The sequence below is a fragment of the Panthera tigris genome, chromosome A1 (genome assembly GCF_018350195.1).
Source record: "Panthera tigris isolate Pti1 chromosome A1, P.tigris_Pti1_mat1.1, whole genome shotgun sequence".
In the NCBI taxonomy this organism is placed as follows: domain Eukaryota; kingdom Metazoa; phylum Chordata; class Mammalia; order Carnivora; family Felidae; genus Panthera; species Panthera tigris.
Window position 1 is genome coordinate 21,577,230 of NC_056660.1, and position 22,597 is coordinate 21,599,826.

Genomic DNA, 22,597 nt, shown 5'->3' on the forward strand with positions numbered 1-22,597 from the left:
GGCAGAGAGAGAGGGAGACACAGAATTGAAGCAGGCTCTGAACTGTCAGCTCCAGGCTCTGAACTGTCAGCACAGAGCCCCATGCGGGGCTGGAACTCGAGAACAGCCAGATCATGAACTGAGGGGAAGTCAGAGACTTAACCGACTGAGCCACCCAGGCGCCCCTGGAAAACATAATTTTTAAAACACTGGCCAATCAGAAGCCATTGATTCTTTCTGTAACTCTCTAATTTGCATCTGCAGTTGCAGTGCTCTGGCTCTTGTAACAGGTAGCATTTGTGCTTTCTGCCTTCCCACGCGTTTCATTAAAAAGTCAAGAAGCAAATTAGGAGCTATGACTCTCCCATTTTACAAATAAAGAACAAGGCTCAGAGTAAATGATTTACTTGAGATCTTGCTGGGATTTATTCATCTCTTCTTTCATGGTGCCTGCTACCCACTGAGAAAGTGCTTTGCAAAGAGCAAACATCCTGTTGTAATTGTAGGGTATTTTAACAGGAGGAAGTGGTTAGGAAAAGTCAGAAACACGGAGTGTATTATGTACACCACTGTGTTATTTGTTATCGACGTGACTGTTGTTTAGTTCTTTGGGGTGCCTGTGGCTGTAAGCTATAGTCACTTTGCAGCCAGCCTGGGCAAGTGGAAATGTATAGCCAAGGATCAGGGTGGGGGTCAGCAGATAGCAAATTACTAAGAGGTTCTGGGGAGATTCTGGCTAAGCTGACCTAACAGGATTCTTGCTGAAGTCATGCCACGTGACCAGACGTCACGTGGGCGGGGCATGAGGAACCCGATCAGATATTGAGGGGATTAGATATGGAGGGCAGGGCATTCTGGTGAACACTTAGGAGGGTTGTTGCTAAAACTGGATTTTACAAGGAAATAAATGTACAGATGGGCCGAGAAGAAGTTTCAGAAGCCTGACTAAAGTTTGGTCAAGCAAAGAATCTTTGTCGTTATGCCGAAGCAGGCTCAAAGCATTAAAGACCTGTGTGAAAGAAGGCTTGTTTGTCTTATCGTGGTGGAGGGCGATTAGATCAAGCTGAGACTTAGTCCTGTCCAGCTGATGAATCCTTGGGGAACCTGCCAGGATTTGATTTGCAGGACGATTGGAATGGGCAGATGATAAGGACACAGGGGCTAAGGTTAAGGTGTGCCTGGGGCTTGGGAGGAAAGGGAGCAACATTGCCTTCACTCTGACCCCAGTTCCTTCTGTGTGGTCCTGGGGAGGTAGGAGAGGTGGACAGAAGCTGAAGAAGCCATTGATTTGCGAAGAAAGGTTGGACTAGATACTGTTAGGTTTCCTTCAGCTCAAATATCTTATGGATACAATGGAATTTTTTTTAAGTTTATTTATTTATTTTGAGAGAGAGAACAAGCTGGGGGCGGGGGGGGGGGGGGGGGGGGGTGGGGAGGACCCAAAGCAGCTCTGTGCTATAGTAGAGAGCCCAATGTGGGCTTGAATTCACAAACTGTGAGATCATAACCTGAATTGAAGTCGGTCACTTAACTGACTGAGCCACCTAGGCGCCCCAGTATAATGGAATTTTTATTGAGCAGCTATAAGCAAAGCTCTGTATAGTCTATCACATGAGTGAAAAAAACAAAAACAAAAAACTTTTCAAAGTGCAACTGCATGCCATATGAATGGGAGAAATCAGCATCACTCTTCTATATGAAGACTAGGGCACCATATATCAGAATTAGATATAGGATACATTGCAGACTCTTAAACTGTCTTTATTTTGCATTTTGAGTTGTACTTAGAATTATTATCACTTTTAGTGGCCTGTGAGTGTTTTACATTTACAGCACAACAAATCTCCCCTTTCTGCCATTCCTAGTTTCCATTTTATTGGTGAAACCATCTCTTTATAACCAAATGAGGAACCTGGCAAAGTTAGAGGAACTTCTGTGCCTCTCTCTTTGCTCTGTCTCCCTCCCAACAGAAACAGTATCTTGACAATCTCTCTCTCTCTCTCTAAAAACAAAACAAAACAAAAACAAAAAAATAGGAAAAGGAAATAGCAGTGGGTGATCTACTCTCTAAAATAGTGAGTGTGAGAAAGATCTAAAGGATGTGGGGAGCCTGGGTGGCTCAGTTGGTTAAGCATCTGACATCAGTCATGATCTCGTGGCTTGTGGGTTTGAGCTCTGCATCGGGCTTTGTGCTAACGGTGTGGAGCCTGCTTGGGATTCTCTCTCTTCCTCTCTCTCTCTGACCCTCTCCCTCTCATGCTCTGTCTCTCAAAATAAATAAACTTAAAAAAAAAAAAAGTCTAAAGGGTATTAGACTTGCACTGAAGCAGCTTCAACTTCTGCTTCTACATATTTGCAGGAAATTTCCTGACACTAAAAGGGAAAACAAAACAAAACAGTGGCCAGGGACTGTCTCTTGAAAATGTGCAGGAAGGACAATGTGGAGGCCAAGACAAAAGTGTGATGTGCTCCAGCCGCGCCTCAGAACAGGAGCTGATGACAGGGAGCTGTTGCTTTTTATCTTCCAAGGTTGTTTCAATATGCAAAGTTGGTCTTCAGTAGCAGCTGCTATTCAATCAGCCACATTTCCTGAACTGGATAGTGTATTTTTAGTTGGCAGGGGGAAAAACAAACAAAAACAAACTTGATTAGAAAGGAGGTTGGAAGGTTGCTTAGTAGCTAGAAACTCAAATCAGCACTTAGGACTTCTTAACATTTCCCGTATGAGTTACTGTCACTCTGGGCAGCAACGAGCAGTGTTTACTTCACTTCTTTTCATAAAAAAAAAAAAAAATCACATAAATAATGATGAGTATATTGTTTTTGAGTGTCAAACAATATAAATGCCTACAGGACAAAATTCTTAAGTTCACTCTTTACATCACTATTCCCCTCCTCTGAGGTAATCAGGATTAGTAGTTTGATGCATATTTTTGCAACTATCTTTCTATATATGTACTTACATATTTTGAAGCACATGCATATGTTTTACTGTTTATTTTTTATTTTTTATTTATTTTTAAGTTTTTAATTTTATTTAAATCCAAGTTAGTTAATATATAGTGAAATAATGATTTCAGGAGTAGAAACTACCAATTCATCACTTACATATAACACCCAGTGCTCATCCCAACAAATGTCCTCCTGAATGCCCATCACCCATCTAGCCCATTCCCCTCACCCAACACCCCACCAGCAACCCTCAGTTTGTTCTCTGTATTTGAGAGTCTCTTATGGTTTGCCTCCCTCTCTGTTTTTATCTTATTTTATCTTATTCCCTTCCCCTATACTGTTTATTTTTTGTTTAGGTCTTTTTAAATGTAATTGTGATATCTGTAACTTCTTTATTACATTGAACAATAATACATTTATGAGATCTTTCCATGTTAGTGTATATACTAACTCATATACACTTATATTTTTGTTATTATTTTTTAAAGGATTTATTAAATGATGAGAAGGCCACAGGAAAATACAAAAAGCATAATACTAAAATATTCACAGATGTAATTACGTGATTCTGAGATTTGTTTATAAAGCATCTGGTAATGGAGAAGAAGTAGCCTGGGATATAATATAACAAGACTGGCCATGAATTGATAGTTGTTGAAGCCAGGTAGACAGGGTATATTATATTAGTCTCCTTATCTTGCATGCCTTTGAAATTTTCCATAGCAAAATCTAAGAAGCATATGTAAGAGGCATAAACTATTCCAGTTTACCAAATCTTTGATTCTGCCACAGCTCACAGGCCTACAGGGCTCCTGGCACTTGTCACACTCCATATTTTTGGCCTTCTCCAGGATCTGCTGTTACCCCTGGAGGTGTGGGTCACTCCTACTTTACCCTTACGACACTTTGTATATATACAAACACACACCACACAGTCACACTCACACACATACTCCCACATTAAAGGAATTATCTTACTAAATCGAGAGCTTAAAAAATAGTTATCACCGATTGAGCCTCTAATCTGCATCATATACATTGTCTGTGTTTGTTTAGTTACTCCTCCCAACAGCTGAATGGTAAGACTATTTCTGTCCCCTTTTATAGATATGGAAACTGAGGCTAAAAATATTAAGTAACTTGCCTAGTCTTTTCTTTTTTATTCTCATTTAATTTTATATCATTGTGTCAACTATGTTCATATAAATATGCATAAAAAGGGATCAGTACAGACACCGAGAAGCAAGCACAAATCTTACCGAACAGGAACATTGCCATTATTAGATGACAGGAGATAAACTGAAGATAGTCTCTGGGTCATAGTCTGCATTTTGCTTCCTTGAGTTCTATAAGAGCCCCTTCTGGGCAGTTAGTGTGTTAGTGTGCAAGGCCATGACGGAGTCTTAGGAAGCATAGGGCTTACCATAGTTGAGGCCACAGGCAGGCCTTTCTGGTGGGATAGTGGGAAGATAGTCAGTAGGAGTGGACTGTGCTGTATATTCTATGTCAAAGCCCACTTTTAGCTGTCAGGAATGAGCAAATCAGAATACTTCTTGGGGTAAAGGAGTATCAGCTGGTCCTGGCTATAGGGCATGGAGAGGAGGGGACTCTTGATTTCTCATTAGCATAAGATCAAGGCCTGCCAAATACAGGTAAGAATCAGACCCAGGCTTGCCTGGGAATTTTTTCTTCCAGGTGAAGAGAATATAACAACTGCAGATAGTTTGGTGATAAGTCTTTATTGTGTCTGTCTCTTAAGAATTAGTTGTTCTCCACGACATCATATGCACTTCTTTGAGATTCCCTTGACCTTTGGGATCCTCTTCTTCTTTTTTTTTTTTTTTTTAATTTATTTATTTATTTTGACAGAGAGAGGGAGTGAGAGAGCCAGCATGTGCACGTGCAAGGGGATGGGCAGAGAGGGAGGGAGAGAGAGTATCCCAGCCTGTTGCAGGGCTCCAGCTCACAAACAATGAGATCATGACCTGAGCTGATGTCAGATGCTTAACCAACTGAGCCACCCAAGAGCCCCAGATCCTCCTTTTATATCCCAGATTTTCCCCTTTCTTGGTTCACTTGGTTGTCTTGGTGGAGCACACATTCAGTAGCCTCTTGGATCCATGGGAGGTAAGTTTTTACACCTTGAATCTCTGAAAATGTCTTTTTTTTTAATGTTTATTTTTGAGAGAGAGCATGAGCAGCGCTGCATGAGCAGCGAGGGGCAGAGAGAGAGGGAGACACAGAATCCGAAGCAGGCTCCAGGCTCCGAGCTGTCAGCACAGAGGCTGATGCAGGGCTAAAACACAAGAGCTGTGACATCATGACCTGAGCCAAAGTCGGACACTTAACCGACTGACCTACCCAGGGGCCCCTGAAAATGTCATTTTTTAACTCTAACAATTTATTAATAGTTTATCTGATATGGGATTCTAGGATGGAAATCATTTCCTTTTAGAACTTTGAAGGCATTGCTTCTGTGTGCTGTGGTTCCTTTGCTGCTGTTGAGAATCTAAAACCAGGCTGACTCTTGATCCTTCATTTGTGACTTTTTTCTCTTTGGAAGATTATAAAATATTAACTTTGTTCCAGGAATTCTGAAATTTCGTAATCATGTATCTTGGACTGAGTCTATTTTCGTCTATTATATTGGAAACTTAGTGGGCCCTTTCCTCTGCCTCTTCCTGCTGGAAGTAAATTACTTTCAATTTTGGGATATCTTGAGTTTTCTCCTCCATTTTTTATGTTCCTTCTTTTTGGAATTCCTATTATTTGATTGCTGAACTTTGAGTTATTCTCTAATTAAAAAAAAAAAATCTTTTTCTGGGGCACCTGACTGGCTCAGTCAGGGGAGCATGCGACTCCTGATCTTGGGGTTGTAAGTTTGAGCCCCACATTGGGTGTAGAGATTACCTAAAAAAATAAAATCTTTGAGGTGCCTGGGTGGCTCAGTCAGTTAAGTGCTTGACTCTTGATTTCGGCTCAGGTCAGGATCTCACAGTTTGTGAGTTCGAGCCCCACAACGGACTCTGCTTCTGATGGGGAGGAGCCTGCTTGGAATTCTCTCTCTCCCTCTCTCACTGCCCCTCCCCAGCTCTCTCTCTCTCTCAAAATAAATAAATAAACATTTAAAAAGTTAAAAAATAAAATCTTTAAAAATATATTTTTTTCTTTCCCTTCTTACACCTTTCCCATGTTTATTCCCTTTTCTGGGAGATTTCCTCAACTTTATCTTTCAACCCTTCCATTATATTTTCATTTCATCGATTATATCTCTTCCCCCACCGCCCCCCACAAGGGCTCTTTTTTTGTTCTCTGAATTTTTAAAAGCAGGATGCTTAGTTTAAAGTATCTCTCTGAGGTTCCATGGAACCAAGTAGAATAATGATAGAAGACCCTGAAGTGGAGGATGTATGGTAACAACCAGAAGGTTCTTGTTCCATTTTCTGAGTTAGTCAAATCTGCCTTCTTCAAGGTAATAGGCAGTCTGTTTCCCAGCGTGGAGCTCGCCAGCCTGCCTGCTTCTACCTGGCTCCTGTTTGCCACCTTGGGATAGAATGCTATTTTGTCAGTGTGTGCAATGATTCCACTGGGGACAGATGAAGGAGCATAGAACATTCACCAACATAGATCATGTGGTGGGCTACAAGTCTCAATAGTTATAAAAGAATTGAAATAACACTGAATATATTCCTCTGTGTGACCACAGTGGAATTAAAGTAGCAATAAATACTGGAAAGATATCTGGAAAACCCCCAAATTTGGGAGGAAATTAACCTGCTTCTAAATAGTCCAAAAGTCAAAGGAGAAATTGCAACGGAAATTATAAAATATCTTGAGCTGAATAAAAAGGAAAATATGACATGTAAAAATTTGTGAGTTACAGCAAAAGCACTGGGAAATTTAGACACTTAAATGCTTATATAATAAAAGAAGAAAGATGTAAAATCAATTATCTAAGTGACAGAAAAAAAAGAAAAGCAAACTAAATACAAAATAAGCAGAAGAAATAAAGTAATCAAAATGAAAATGAAAAGCAACTAAATAGAAAAAAATAGAGAAAATGAACACAGTCAAAAGTTGGTTCTTTGAAAAGATTAATAAGATCAATAAACTACTGATAAAGTTGATTAAGAAGAAAAGAAAATCATGAAGAATAAAAAAGGTACATCACTATCAATTTTAGATAAAAAAAACAAAAACAAAAAACCTGAGAAAGAGGATATTATGGATAGTCTTATGCCAAGAGAACCAATAACAGATGAAGTGATTAAATACTATTTATTGAAAAAGCTATCTTTTGTTCTGGGCCAGCTTGAAATATCATCTTTATTGTACACTAATTTATATATTGACACGCAGGTGTGGGTTTGGATGCTTTTACCATCTATATCACATTCTACTACTGTATTTGCTCTAAAAGCAAGTATTACAGTCAACCAGTGGGAAGTTGTATCAGCTTTTCTGACCCAGCCTCAGAAGTCACAAAGGGCCATTTCTGCTGCATTTGATTGGTTACAAGCAAGCAAATGATAAGTCCACTTGGAATCCAGGAGAGGATACATAGACTCCATCTCTCAGTGGGAGGAGTACCAAAGAGTTTGTGGCTATTAAAAAAAAAAAGTACATGCTGTCTTTAGTGATAATGCTTCTGATGTTTTTGTTAAGTGTAACAATATTATACAATATAACAATATAACAAATAATATTTCTACAGGTTTTGGACAAATATCCTTTCTAAATTTGAGGACCTTTCAGATTAGGTTATGGAGAAATAGAATCAGCAGTTGTCATTTGTTTTTCTCATAGACAAGTAGTATAATTCGTGGAGAATAAGTTTAGTGTTGTTTGTTTGTTTTTGAAGTATAACTGACACACAATGTTATATTAGTTTCGGGTACACAACAGTGATTTCACAATACTGTACATGACTCATTGTTCACTGTAATTAGTATAGTCCCCATCTGTCACCATACAACATTATTACAATATTATTGATTGTATTCTCTATGCTGTACTTTTCGTCTCGATGACCTAATTTATTTTACAACTGGAAGTTTGTACCTCTTCATCCTCTTTATTTTACCCACCACTTCATCCATCTCCACTCTGGCAACTACCTACCAGTTTGTTCTCTGTATTTAAGAGTCTGTTTTTTTGTTTGTTCATTTGTTTTTGTTTTTGTTTTTGTTTTTTAAGATTCTACATATGAGTGAAATCACATGGTATTTGTCTTTCTCTGTCTGACGTATTTCACTTAGCCAAATATTCTCTAGATCCATCCAGGCTGTCTTAAACGACAAGATCTCATTTTCTTTTATGGCTGAGTAATATTCATGGAGAATTGTATTTAAGGGTAAATTTATATTGCCAGATTTGTGAAATCTGGCTACACAGATGAAATTTACTACACAATACGAACTACTATTTAGATTCTAAACTTTGGGCATTAAATCTTCGGAATATTTTACAACGTAAGTGGGACAGTATTCTTTATGAATTGTAATTTGACTGATAGTATTTGGCAATATCCAGCACATACCTCAAAGAGATTCATAGAAAAAGAATGTTTTTTTTAAAATGTGAAAATTTTCTTATGTAAACTCTACATTCATTTTTCATGCACAGGAGCATGAATAGGGAACATAGATAATGGTGGACTAAATAATACATTTAATTTCTCTGAAGCTTCAAATCCCACTATAGAATCCTGCTGAGCTAGATTAAATTAGACCACATAGTGAGCTCTTTGAGCAAAGTTAAGTGGCCTCGTTCCTAAGCCCACATTTATCACTTCAGTTATAAGGAAGCGCTGATCCAGAGCATTTAGACCAAAGAGGAAAATGGACAAGAACCAGAATATATGCCCCAATGTCTAAGCTGATTAGACCATTTGCGGGAGAACTTTCTAGAATAGGGGGTGGTACAGCCTCCCCTGAGTCAATTTTACCTAGTTGCACAGGTAGTGATAAGAAGGGGATTAATGGCTACTCTAGAGGCAAGGCAGAGAACCCCTTCAAAGAATGGGTATTTACACAATCTAGGATTATTTGTATACTGTTGTCCTCTAAAAAAATACAGCCCAAATGGTGTTCTTGAGCTTGGTATAGACCCATGCTTGGGAAAGATGTGGAGGCTGGGGGAAGTGAGGAGGTGAGGGGAAACCTGGAGTGTAAAGGAGCTTGGATTTCCATTGGCACCCCTTTTTTCCCCAGAGAGATACTGGCACAGTCACAGGATTAAGTTAACATTCCCATCTCAGTTAACCCATTAGGTGGGAATAATACATTTACACACCAATGTGTGAGCTTATCCTCGTGAACCTTCCATCCAAAAATGGTGGGGGGTGGGGGGAAGAAAGAGAAAAGGATACTAAGGGTTTTCTAATGTACTCTCAAACGTTAAAAAAACTTTTCTTCCTTTTAATTGCTTTTCCCAGTTATATGTGAAATGGGTATTTCAGTTTGCAGTGGTAGGAAAAGAATAATGGAACTAAAGAAAAGGAGAGACATTTTAAAACTGCATCAGCATATGGCCTGTCCCCAATCATTTGTAACAAGTGTTAGAAGAAGCAGAAATACCAGATTTCCATTTAGCCACCTGCTGGATCTATTGCCTTTAAAAAAAATTTTTTTTAATGTTTATTTATTTTTGAGACAATGCAAGAGACAGAGCATAAGTAGGGGAGGGGCAGAGAGAGAGGGAGACACAGAATCTGAAGCAGGCTCCAGGCTCTGAGCTGTCAGCACAGAGCCTGATGTGGGCCCGAACTCACGAACTGTGAGGTCATGACCTGAGCCAAAGTTGGCCGCTTAACCAACTGAGCCACTCAGGTGCCCCTGGACCTATTGCCTTTTAAACAATTTTAGAGGTTATTCCTGTTTTGCCAAATGCAGGAAGAGGTCTGGGAAATATCTGCCTGGCATGTTAAGCTTACGTATCGTTAAAACTCTAGGAAATGTTGAACCTTATATAAATTCTGACTCTCCTTCATATGGCTGTTATATTCATATTTGAACAGGCATTATATATGGCGTTTGCACGATTGGGAAATCTGCCTTCTAATATGCCTGAGATGGCTGGCTCACTGATTAACTTGTGAGTGCACTGAGCTAAACCCCACTAATTGCTGAGTTTGTTTCCTCGTTTGTGAAGCACTGAAGTGACCCTCTTGTGAATGTGGCTGGGCCACATTTTAAAAGTTGGCCCTCCTTGTAGCAGGTTTGGAAATACTGCAATAATTTTAGAATTGGATGCAGAAATATATCTTGAAATAAAAAATCCTATATAATTTGAGGTAGGTATGAATTTCCTATCAGGCAGGATCAAATCTAGGTTGGTGAGTAAATAAACTAGAAGCAAACAAAATGAAAGGGAAGAAGACATTTAACAGACTCCAGGTTTGGGCCCATGCCACACGGTGGCAGGCTTACTCTGTGTTGTGCTCCCTCTTCAGGGCCAAAAACATCAAAGGTGGAGAGAGGAGGGAGTAGAGACAAACTTCTGGGAAACAAATCTTAACGCTTGAATTTAACTACCTTAAACCACGTACTTCAGGAAGTTAATTTTAGAAAGGATGACATATGTTACTAGTTTGTCAAGATTATATGTTCATATTAAAATGTTTTAGGGGCACATGGGTGGCTCAGTCGGTTGAATGTCCAGCTTCGGCCCATTCGGCTCAGGTCATGATCTCACGGTTTTTAGGTTCAAACCCTGCATCAGGCTTGGCTTGCTGCTGTCAGGGCAGATCACCCTTGGGATCTTCTGTCCTCCTTCTCTCTGCCCCTCTCCCGCTTGCATGTGTGTTCTCTCTCTCGCTCTCTCTCAAAAATAAATAAACATTAAAAAAAATGTTTTGGGGGCACCTGGATGCCTCAGTCGGTTAAGCATCCGACTTCGGCTCAGGTCATGATCTCACACCCCGTGTCAGGCTCTGTGCTGACAGCTCGGAGCCTGGAGCCTGCTTCGGATTCTGTGTCTCCCTCGCTCTCTGCCCCTCCCCTGCTCATGCTCATGCTCTGTCTCAAAAATAAATACAACATTTTTTTAATTAAAAAAAAAATGTTCTTTACAGTGGATGTACCTGAGCAGCAATGATCTGACCTCCCATAGGACATTTTCCCTCTAGATCTCAATTTTGTCATCACTACAATGATGGCTTAGGATGACTTAAAGTTCTAAAATTGTTATACCTCTCTTATAACTAGAAGAAAGATATTCTTTTTCAGTAACAAGCATGTCAGTCATATTGCAGCAAAGCTGATAAGGAATATGGTTTTTTTATTTAGATTGCCTAGGTTTGAGTTTGATTCTGCCATTCTTTAACTGTGAGGTACTAGGTAAGCTACTTAACCGATAAAAAGTTTCAGTTTCCTCATCTGTAAAGTGTTACAAATTACAGTACATATCTCATGGGGTTGTTAGGATTAAATGGAAAAAGAATGTATGTGTGGCAGAGACTGGAACACTGTTCACCAAACCATTTCTTTTTCTTCTAGAGCAAACAGCTAAACCACATTTTCCCTCTTCACTTGTAGTTATCTGTGGCCATTTGACTGAATTTTAGCGAATGAATGAAATGTGAGAAGAAGATATTCATAAACCTATTTGTAGGCTCAGCTCACAAAAATCTCCCGTTGTGATCTTCCTTATTCTTTCCCCTTCTGCAGGTTTCTCATGGAAGCCATGTGTTAAAGATAGTGGGACCACAAAACAGAAGGAAACTTGGTCCCTGAATCATGTCTTGGAGGACAGCTTTGTGCCTGTTAAGAACTATCCTTCTGGATTTTCTGTGAGTGAGAAATAAACTTCTATTTTGTTAAGCCACTGAGATTCTGGGGCTTATCTGTTATGGCAGCTAGCATTAACTAAAATAGCATGTAGGGCACTTAACACGATACCTACTTAATAAATGTTAGGTGTTATCAATATCATGACTCTAAATAAAAACCAAAAGCCTAAAATTCTGAGCTTCAAACACAGCACTGATATGGAGATTCCTTCTGCAGTATACAAGATCTGGCTTAAAAAACAAACCAAACAAACAAACAAACAAACAAACTAGAGAAGGTCTAGGAAACAAAGTTGTGTATAGAGATAGTAAAAATCTAAGCTATTCATGTATGTAATATGCAGAAAGTCATTACTAATATTTTGTATTTATATTTGCTACTTTTTTGAAAAAATTAACATTATATAAAGGAAAGAAACCAAATTAAAAGTTCGTTAGTACCATCATTGAAATAATATTTAAAATTTTTCTTCCTTGTGATAACATTAGTATTGTGATTCAATGATTTCTCTCAGTATTTCACGTTATGCTCACCCTTTTTTTCTTAAAAATGTCTTCTTTCTTGACTCCAACACTTTTTGATATTTTAGTGCTTTTATTTATTTTTTTAAGATTTTATTTATTTATTTTTTTTTAATCTTTATTTACTTTTGAGAGAGAGAGAGACAGAGTGCAAGCGGGGGAGGAACAGAGAGAGAGGCAGACACAGAATCTGAAGCAGGCTCCAGGCTCTGAGCCGTCAGCACAGAGCCCTACGTGGGGCTCAAACTCATGAACCGTGAGATCATGACTTGAGCAAAAGTCGGACGCTTAACCGGCTGAGCCACCCAGGCGCCCCTAAGATTTTATTTTTAAGTCATCTCTACACCCAACCTGGGGCTCAAACTCACAACCCTGAGATCAAGTCACATGCTATACCAACTGGGCCAGACAGGCATTCCTTTAGTGCTTTTATTAATACCTCTTCTCAGTTTTCTCTAATGAGATTCTTTTTTTTTTTCTTTTTAATGTTTATTTATTTTTGACAGAGAGAGAGACATAGAATGAGCAGGGCAGGGGCAGAGAGAGAGGGAAACACAGAATCTGAAGCAGGCTCCAGGCTCTGAGCTGTCAGCACAGAGCCCGACGCAGGGCTCGAACTCACAGACTGTGAGATCATGACCTGAGCTGAAGTCGGACGTTTAACCAACTGAGCCACCCAGGCGCCCCTGAGATTCTACCTCTCTTAAAGCCAAGATCAAATTTCATGTATTCAGTCAAAGCCTTCCAGGATATCCTGGTTGGAAGGGATCCTACCTGCACTGAATTGTAACATTTACACAATCCAAGGCTCTTCCCATTTGCTGTCTTCTGTGCTAGAGTTTATTTTCAGTTGGGTTTGTATAGCTTGTTTCTCCCTAATCAGATTGCAAGCTATTTGATGACAAGGACTGTGCTTTTTTGATTTTACATTGCCCTCAGAAAATAGTAGAGTCTGTGCAAACAGTTATTGATACTTGACTCATTGGTTTGAAAGCCCCAAGTTTATAAGATTTCCCCTAATGTTTTAACATCTCTCTTTCATGGAGTTTCATAAGAATAAAGAACAACAGCTCTCATACAGTTTTCTTCATAGATAAATAAAAATAGAGGCAGAGGTGGTATTTTATGGTCAGTGGTTTGGGTTAGTAGAAATTTACAAAGAATAAATTAGTGCCTCATTTTCTATATTGAAATGAGGACAATTTTATATGTATTACCAGTTAAACTTATTTTGCTTTTTTCTGTCCTTCCTCCTAACTATTCACTTAAAAACTTTTTTAATGTTTATTTTTGAGAGAGAGAGAGAGAGAGAGAGAGAGAGAGAGAGACAGAGTGTGAGTAGGGGCGGGGGGCAGAGAGAGAGGGAGACACAGGATCTGAAACAGGCTCCAGGCTCTGAGCTGTCAGCACACAACCCGAAGTGGGGCTCGAACTCACGGACCGTGAGATCATGACCTGAGCTGAAGTTGGACGCTTAACCGACTGAGCCAACCAGGCGCCCCTAACTATTCACTTTTCAAATTTCTTTCTGTTTTGCATATTTGCTTAAGATGTTTACCTTAAAAATATTAAAAGTTCTAGCTTAAAAGTGTTTCACAGTGTATATTCAACATCATAAGGACTGTAGAATGTTTTAACTCTGAATCTTGCCTCTCATTTTCAATTTGATCACTAGTTTCATCCTGTTTTAACTTCTAAAAGTTGGCTATTTTCTATAGTCAGTGTTTCCTTGGAGTTACCAATGTTCTATTAATATCTTTGCTCGTCATTGATTCTTTGAATGCTCCTTTAACTGGATGGAGAATTTTAGATTAGCAGATATTTCCCTCCACCATTTTGAGGATACTGTTCCATTGTCCTCCAGCATCTACTGCTTGCGATAAGAAACCAGCTTTGTTTATATATCATTCTTTGTAGGTAGTGCGACTTTCAGGCTCATCCCAAACATTCATAGAAACTAGGGAAAGTTACGAATGAAGGCCCCATACAATATGTCTAAAACATTTTTAAGTTAAAAAACAAGCTAACAACTTGTTAAATGAAATATATTCTATCCTCCTATCTTGATAAACATACCTTTTTAAGGAACTGGATGACCAAGCCTTGAATTTACGACTCTTAGAATCCTTCAGAGAGTACAGAGATTTCACAGTCTTGGTCCCGCCTCACAGCTCACCCTCCATGTTTTCCAGTCTTGGCTTCATCCCACACTGCAAGGGGCTTCACACGCTTACTTGTGGACACTCCAATTCCAAGCCCTACAGCCACTTCCCAAACACCCCACGGCCCTAAGTGTGTGCAGTCTGTTCTTGGGGGTTGGACATAGGGAAGAGGCCCATGAAGGTCCTGAAAGTGGGTTGGAGCTGTATGGGCAGGAAATGCTAGGGTCTTGTGCCCCTGGAACATGGTTTGGAGGGAAAGGGCAAACTTTGGGTTATGTTTTCTTGACATTGCAATAACCTCCTTCATGGTTTCCTCCCATCCAACCTGTTCTCTACACTGTATCAGAGAGATTTTTTTTTTAATGTAAACCACAGCATTATATTATCTCCTAAAAAATCCTTTAAAGGCTTCCTATTGCATTTGAAATAAAATCCTTTAAAAGGCTGCAAAGCTCTAAGTGGCACTTCAATGTGCCAAGCTCTTTGGGAAGAGCTTTCATCCAAGATGTTTCTCTTTCTGAAATGCACTTTGCTACCCGCTCCTCACATGGCTGACTTCAGTCTATTGTATAGCTCCTGGCTTAAATGCCACCTCCTCTCCAGGTACAGCTTCCCTGTTATTTGCTATCACTGCATCTTGTTTATTTCCTTCAGAGTACAAATAACAAATGTAGTCACCTATTTGTCTCTCCACACTGTCATCTACACAAGGGAGAGTGTCACATATGAGTCAATTCTGAGATGGAGATTAGCACATGGGAAGTTATTAGGGAGTACTCTACTCAACCCCTGTTGAGCAAAAGAAAGCAGGATGGGCCATCAATCAGGCAGTGGATGCTGGCTTCCCAGAAAGGGGCCTGACTTTGGGCAAAGCAATTCTCTTTAGCTGAAGCCCTTCCTTAAGAGGGCTGACAGCTTTGGTCTGGATTGGGCAGTATAGCACCCAAATGGTCCATGTCTTGTGAAGATCTGCTTTCCTTACATGAGTTCTGGAAGTAGCTTCTTCAGAGCTCTGGCAGGCTTGTTCCCTGGGGGAAACTTGTAAAAGGAGGGTTAGTAAGGGGAACCACACCCCCTGCTGTCGCAGCTGGTATTAGGCTGCAACCAATACTTACTCTTTCTCTCTTCTGTGGTTCATACTGGATGCTCTTCACTCTTGATTAGCATCTCTGAAGGCCTAGGTGACTCACCCAGTGGAGTGACAGATTCTTAAAACTGATGAGTTCCAGTTAACTGTTTATCATGTGCTTCTCAGGCTGCACCTGCTACATCTGTCCATTCACCATCAAAATTGCACAAGTACTAAAAGATGTCCTAGTTGATTACCTGGATGCCAAACATATGCCTACCCGATTCCACTGTGTAATAGTAGTTCTACTGCCTCTTGATAATGAGAGTCAATTACCCCCATGAAGATCTTTTTCTTGCCTGCTGGTCCTTGCCATGAAGGGCTCAGAGTACTGGGTGGTGGTATAGTTTAAAATTCATTGAAGACTCTTGTTGTGTTCCCTGTTAGAAATGTTTTGCCTTTGGGAACTAAGACCTTTAAAACTGTGGTTATATTTGTGAGGATGAAAAGCACAAATTCCCCAAGTGGGTCACTGGGAATGATGGTACATAGGAACACTCCTGCGTCCGTACCTTTGACTCCACTCCCAGTTATTCTCCTACGAGGGATACAGCATCAAATAATGGTGATTGATTTAGAGCATGACTGCATCCTAGAAGGTAGCACTTTATCCTCACAGGGTATCATCTCCAAGCTGGTACTTCAGCCAAGATTTCTGCCATGTGATAGGTCCAATGGATTCCATGGTCATATGCCCACTGCTACATTTCCTTTGCTATGTAGTGGGTTCCTTGGTCAGATGCATTGATATATGGGATGCCATAATGGTGGATCAAATAGAGTATAATCCCTTGGATAGTCACGTTGGCTGAGACTCAGCAGACAGGTAAGGCAAACCCATAGAATATGTGTCTATTCATGTTAAAATGAATGACTACCTCATCCAGGGTGGAAGGAGTCCAATATGGTCGCCTTTTCACCAAGTGGCTGTTTGCTATCTTCAAGAGATAGTGCAGTATTGAGTCTCAGCAATAGTTCCTGTTACTGGCAGGTTGATCATTTGGCTACGGGATTAACCTTGGTGAGTAGGAGATCCTACTGGTGGGCCCAGTTACAGCCTTCCTCCTTGTTACCATGTTTTCTCTATTCATGAATCTATTGTGCCAGTACTGGGGTGGCTAATAGAAGAGCTGGCTGGTGCCAACTGGTTAAGTCATTCTACTTGAGTGTTTAATGCCTCTTCAATGGTAGATGCTCTCAGAACCTGTGGAGGAAAGGGACGAAAGCAAGACTGCGCAGAAAGAGAAAACGGGCTTCAGTAAGTACGTCACAACCAGGCCCCAGCCAACCCTGTGGGAAGTTCGGAAGCTGGGATGATTCTTTAGAATTTTCCCTTGTTGAGGTGAGAGAGTCTGGTCTTCACAACCCCTCATTGACCAGTCATTTGTTGCAGGCTGCTCCTAAAAGGGGCATGACCTTGGGTAGGGTAGCATTTTTTAGTTAAGAAAATGACAAAAGAGGTTCGTCAGTGCACAGCCTTCCCAGAAGCTGGGAGAGTAAGTCCTTCAGTCTTAAAGGTGACATAGACTGGCATAGCATAGACTCCACGAAAGAGACCATTACCATTACCTTTTTTTTTTTTTAAAGTATGCTCCACTCCCAGCATGCAGCTCAGTGCAAGGCTTGAACTCATGACCCTGGGATCAAGAGCTGAGTTGAGACAAAGAGTCAGATGCTTAACTGACTGAGCCATCCAGGCACCCCGAGACTATTATTATTTTTTTCACCAGTATATATATTCAAGCTTAATATAGTGTTTAGCACATAGTGGAAATTCAAAAGATCTTTTTGAATAAATAAATTACTGAAATGTCCTGCTTTCTTAATTTGGAGTAAAAAGGTCACACCTCACCCCACCCTCCAACATTTTACTATGAGAATTTCAAAATTTAAAGGAGAGTGCAAAAGGGACATCTGTGTGGCTCAGTTGGTTGAGCATACAACTCTTGATTTTGACTCAGGTCATGATCTCATGGTTGTGGGATCAAGCCCTGTGAGGGGCATCGGGCATGCATAGCATGGAACCTGCTGAAGATTCTCTCTCTCTCCCTCTGCCCCTCCCCTGCCATGCTCCCCCCTCTTTCTCTCTAAAATAAATAAAAATAAATAAATAAAATAGAGTACAAAAAACATTTCCCAGATATAACATTTTGTCATATTTGCTCTCTTTTTTCATGGATAAGTACATGTATAGTATTGGGTTTTTTTGTTTGTTTTTGTTTTGTTTTGTTTTTGCTAAACCTCATAACACTCTGTTCTTAAATACTCTGGTATGTATCTCCTAACAATAAGGACATTCTCAATACTACTATGATCATATCTGAAAAAATAACACAAAAAATTTTAAAATCACTTAGTATCTAATATCGAGCCATATTAAATTTCTATGATTCTCCACCAAATATCTTCTATAGCCTTAAAAAAAGTTTTCAACTATGATTCCACCCAAGGTTCATGCATTACATTTGAATGTCATTTTTCTTTACTATCTTTTAAACTGGGAACAGTCTCTCTCCCCTTTTCCCCCCAGAGACTTAACTGTTTGAAGAGACCAAGGCTAGGAGTGTTCTTGTCCCCCATTCTGGATTTGTCTCTTTCCTCATAGTGTCATTTTGTTTGTTCCAGGTAACATCACCTTCAATATTCTAAACCAATGAGAATATTCTTACTATCCTCCTCAGCACCCTGGTGTCATTCCAAGAAGTCACCGAGATACATTCTAATACCCAGAGGACCAATCCTGCTTCACAGTCAATCGCAGCCAAAATTCTAGCTCCCTAGAAGACGAAAGACCTCATAATTCCTACCAGAAGCTGGTGGCTTCCTAAACGAACCATGTTGCTCCTGGTGGTGTTGCCATTGCTAACAATAAAAGTGTATTTTATGCAGAAGGTGATCTTATGGAGGAGTGACATAGACACTCACGAGAGGTGCTGTGCTTGGAAGGGTCTCATGCTGGTCTAGGGAGCAGAGTGGGTTTATCTCTTTATGCCATCTGTTCAGCGTAGCATCTGCCTGAATGCAGGGGAAGAAATCAATCAGCAGAGTACTTTACTACTTTAGTCAGGACCAAGATACTTGTTTGCTTATTTATGTGTTCTTGGGGTGATGGAAAAAAGGAATTAGAACAAAAATTATTTTCCAATTCTCCATTGCCACTTCTCTCAATCTTCCCTCCTCCTTGTTTATGCCATGTTTATTTATCCCAGCCACAAGAACAGAAATTATCTCCAAAGTAGGTGGCTCAGTAATAATTGAGGTTGTAAAACTCATTGTGACTGATCATGTTTACCTGTTTGGTTATCTAATTAAATTCAAGGTGGACTCTCTCTTTAGGTAGATTCTATATTTTTTTTTTTAATTTTTTTTTTAACATTTTTATTTATTTTTGAGACAGAGAGAGACAGAGCATGAACGGGGGGAGGGCCAGAGAGAGAGGGAGACACAGAATCGGAAGCAGGCTCCAGGCTCTGAGCTGTCAGCACAGAGCCTGATGCGGGGCTCGAACCCACGGACCGTGAGATCGTGACCCGAGCGAAGTCGGACGCTCAACCGACTGAGCCACCCAGGCGCCCCATAGGTAGATTCTATATTTTATTACATTTGTAAAATCCTAAGACACTTATGCAATCCTCAATTCTCAAAAATGATTATATTGTTATTGCAGCTGTCAGAACAGATAGATGTCTGAGTATTACTATTACATAAACAGGTAAACAATCTTATAGAGTGATCTAAATGTTCCCATTCTATGAGTTGGTGGTTCTCCGGGTTATTTCTCTCCATCTTGACCGGCTACAAGAAAAGAAAAGGTGGATGCAATCTGGGTGCTCCCATCTGTTTTTATTCTCTCAGAAGAACTAATATTCAAGTCTTTGAGGAAGTAACTGAAATCTCTTTTAATTTTGCTCGTCCAGTATCAAGAACGTTCCCGTGGCCTATGAAAAACAAATGTCTGCCTAAGGGACCTTTGGACCTTTTCTTGGCAAAGAAAATCGTGTTAAGAGGTGGACTCCATCAGGCGTTAGCTAGCCTAGCTGAAGGAAGTGGTACTGAATTGGCTGACCCATATCTGGCCAAATTGAAACTCACAGAAGAGCACAGTGGAGGAAAAGGGAGCAAACAAAAGACAGTGTTCTCCTCTCCTAATTTTCCATTTCCTGAGAGATTACTTTTAAAATGAAATTCCGAAGCCCCCAAGAGTGATTAGAATTGTTCTCCTGTGGCCCACATTCTTGACAGATACTTTTTACCAGCATAGTCATCTGTTAGCATGAACATGAAGGGGAGTCCTCCCTCCGCCCTGGAGGTAGAGTCCAGTTTCTTCCTTAAAGTAGCACTTGTAAATTGAGGTTTTTTGCCCAGTAGAAAAAGTTTAGGGTGCTCTAAAATAATCTTGTTTGGAACAAGTCATTTTGCTGTTTTTAGATAACAATTATAGAGAGCTTTTGAAACTGGGGAAAAAAAAGTTAAAAGATCATCTAGCACTAGTCCACAGGCCAATTTTAGGTGAAGACCCTATGATTTGTCTGAGGAAAGGTTACTCAATCTAATGAATAATACTAATATACCAACATATGTGTCAGTCTTGCAAGTACCTCACTGTTAACCTAATTAGGTTTCCTTTGTCCCAGAGGTAAAAAGAGGTCACCAAGTCCAACCATATAGGGTTATTTGGAAATGCTTTTCCAAATAAATAATGCTGTTTCATGCCTCCCTACCTTTGAAGGTACCGCTCTGTCTTCTGAAAGGTCTTTCCCTTCCTTCCATCTGTTACTTGTTCTCCAAATTCACTTTCCCAGGAAGTTTTTTCCTAACCTTCCTTTGTGCTCACTTGATACCCTGTATCATAATACTTTTCACCCTGTGCTGGAATAGTGAAACAAACTACATATTCCTTGAGATCAGCAACCATGTCTTATCCAACCTTTTATCCTCCAAGATGTTCCAAGTATGGCATCTGGCACATGGTAAGCAATGAGTGCTCAGGAAATATTTGAGGACTCAAACCCACAACCTCAATTTTTTTCTCAAACACATGTTTTCCAGAAGCCCTTTTGATCAGATTGTAGCCTAAAGAAACTGACTTTTTCCCCCCTTTAAACAGAGTAGGCTCAAAGAATTTTTAGTAAATTCAATGAAATGCTACAACCTTGGTTGAGCCACTTCACTCAGTGCATATTGAAGGCACTGTAGTAAGCCCAGATGTCTCATTTCAAAGACTTTACAATCTAGGGAAGAAGATAGCAATACACAATTTACCTCTTATAGGAAATGTACAGTACCTTTCTGGGCAGTCTGAGATTAGTTTATCAGAATCTGTAGTTGCCAGGAAATTAGGAAAGAAGTTACATCAGACACTGTCTGAATGAATTTCAGTTGCTGGAGCTGTTGAATCAGGGAGGAAGATGAAGAGAAGGAAGACCAGAGTGGGTGGTATTTGACCAGGATTTTAAAAGATAAGCTTAGGAGACTGATGTGTACCTTGGGGGTATGGTTAAAGATAACCAGAGCCCCACAGTACTGAAAGCAGTAAAAGCAGATTTTATTCAGGAACTATTACTGCAATAGGAGAAAAGAGACCTCATTCTAGAACTAGGCTTACTTGCAATGTTGCAATAGTCTCTGAATAAAATCTAGTTTTAATGCTTTAAGTACTGTCTGACTCTGGTTTTGTGTAAGTGGGGAGAGGGTAGTGATTCAGGGCATTTCAGATAGAGGCAAAAGAATGAACGAATGCAAAGGCGAGGAAAACAACTTAGGGAAAAAGTTAGTAATCCAAAGAAAGCTGAGTAGTCAAGGAAAACAGGAAATCTCCAGAGCCAGAGGCTAGAGTACTGTTGAGTCAGTGCTGGAAGATGTGGAAAAGCAGCCTTCTAGTAGATTAACGGAGTTGTTTGGTGATACTTAGAAAATGTTTTTCTGTTTATTCAACAGAGCTCAAGTGGGAAAGCTTAAGTTTCAACAAGATTGCTTAGAAAGTTATGCCAAGACGTTTGGACTTTATTCTGTGGAGCGAACTGGAGTTTTCAAAGAGCCGTGCAATACCTAACGAAGAAGATTGTGGTCTCCATAGATGACAGGCTAGAGCAGCATGAAGCTCTCCCGGCCTCAGTTTACTCATTTATAATAAGAAACGGGTTGTGTCATTTGCTGTCTTAGGTCCTTTCCAATCCTGACAGCCTGCTTCCGAGGTTGTGCCTTCCTTTCATCATCTGGGCCCCGTGCCTCACTTTTCCTTCTGATCGTGGTCCAGCTGCCACCTTCTCTCCCCACCCTCAGGTCCTGCGCAGGTGTCCTTTGACCGGTCGGTCAGGGCGCGGGGGCGGGGAGGTCATCCCTGAAATATAAGGAGTATCTCCTCCGACGACCTTTGTCCCGGGTAGCACCATCAGGGTAGTGTCTAGAGGAAGTAGGGCGCGCTACGGGGCAGGGAAAGGAGTTTCGCGTCGCTTTTCCGTCCTAGGTCCCTCGGGGTGGCTGGACGGCCGCCCCCACGGCCAAGCCCTCGGGCTCCCTGAGACAAAAGCCTGTGAGCCTCGGCAGCCACCAAGCTCCACCACGACTCTCCGCAAAGCTTCGGGGGCAGGACTAGGACAGCCAATCGGCTTCCAGAGAAGCCCCGGGCCGCCTGGCCTAGAGCCCCAAAATACTGACTCGCAGCCACCGCGGGGCGGGCGAATAAACCCCGAGTCCGCCCAGCGCGCGTGGCGTCGGCGTCACGTGAGGCGGCCCGGCCACGTGACCCGGCGGCCCGGCCCCTGGCGCCCTCTTACCCCACCCCCCTCACTCCGCTCCACCCCTTCGCCGGCCGTCCGCACCGCTGTTCTCTGGCGACTCTCCGGGCCGCCGAGCTTCCGAGATCCCCGCGGCGCTCCCCGCGGCAGGGCCCGGCCGGACGGCGCGAAGCAGCAGCTGGCTGCCCAGGTAGCCGGTGGGGCGCGGGCCCGCGCTCGCGGGGGGCGCTTCCGCCCTTGCCCTTCTCCTTGCTCCCCCTTCCCCCCCGGGCCGGGCTGGTGTGCCCCGTTCTCCCACCTCCTCCCTCCCTCCGGCTGCGGGCCT

At 41.2% G+C, this 22,597-nt stretch overlaps 1 protein-coding gene across 5 annotated transcripts in view; it reads left to right on the plus strand.

The window, feature by feature from the left end:
* Window positions 1-22,343: 22,343 nt before the first annotated feature.
* Window positions 22,344-22,597, plus strand: part of RCBTB1 (RCC1 and BTB domain containing protein 1) — a 53,827-nt gene continuing 53,573 nt past the window's right edge. For all 5 annotated transcript variants that reach the window (XR_006211067.1, XM_042966235.1, XM_042966064.1 and 2 more), the window contains exon 1: window positions 22,344-22,462. The gene's annotated coding sequence lies outside the window, so the exon portion shown is untranslated. The remainder of the gene's footprint in view (window positions 22,463-22,597) is intronic.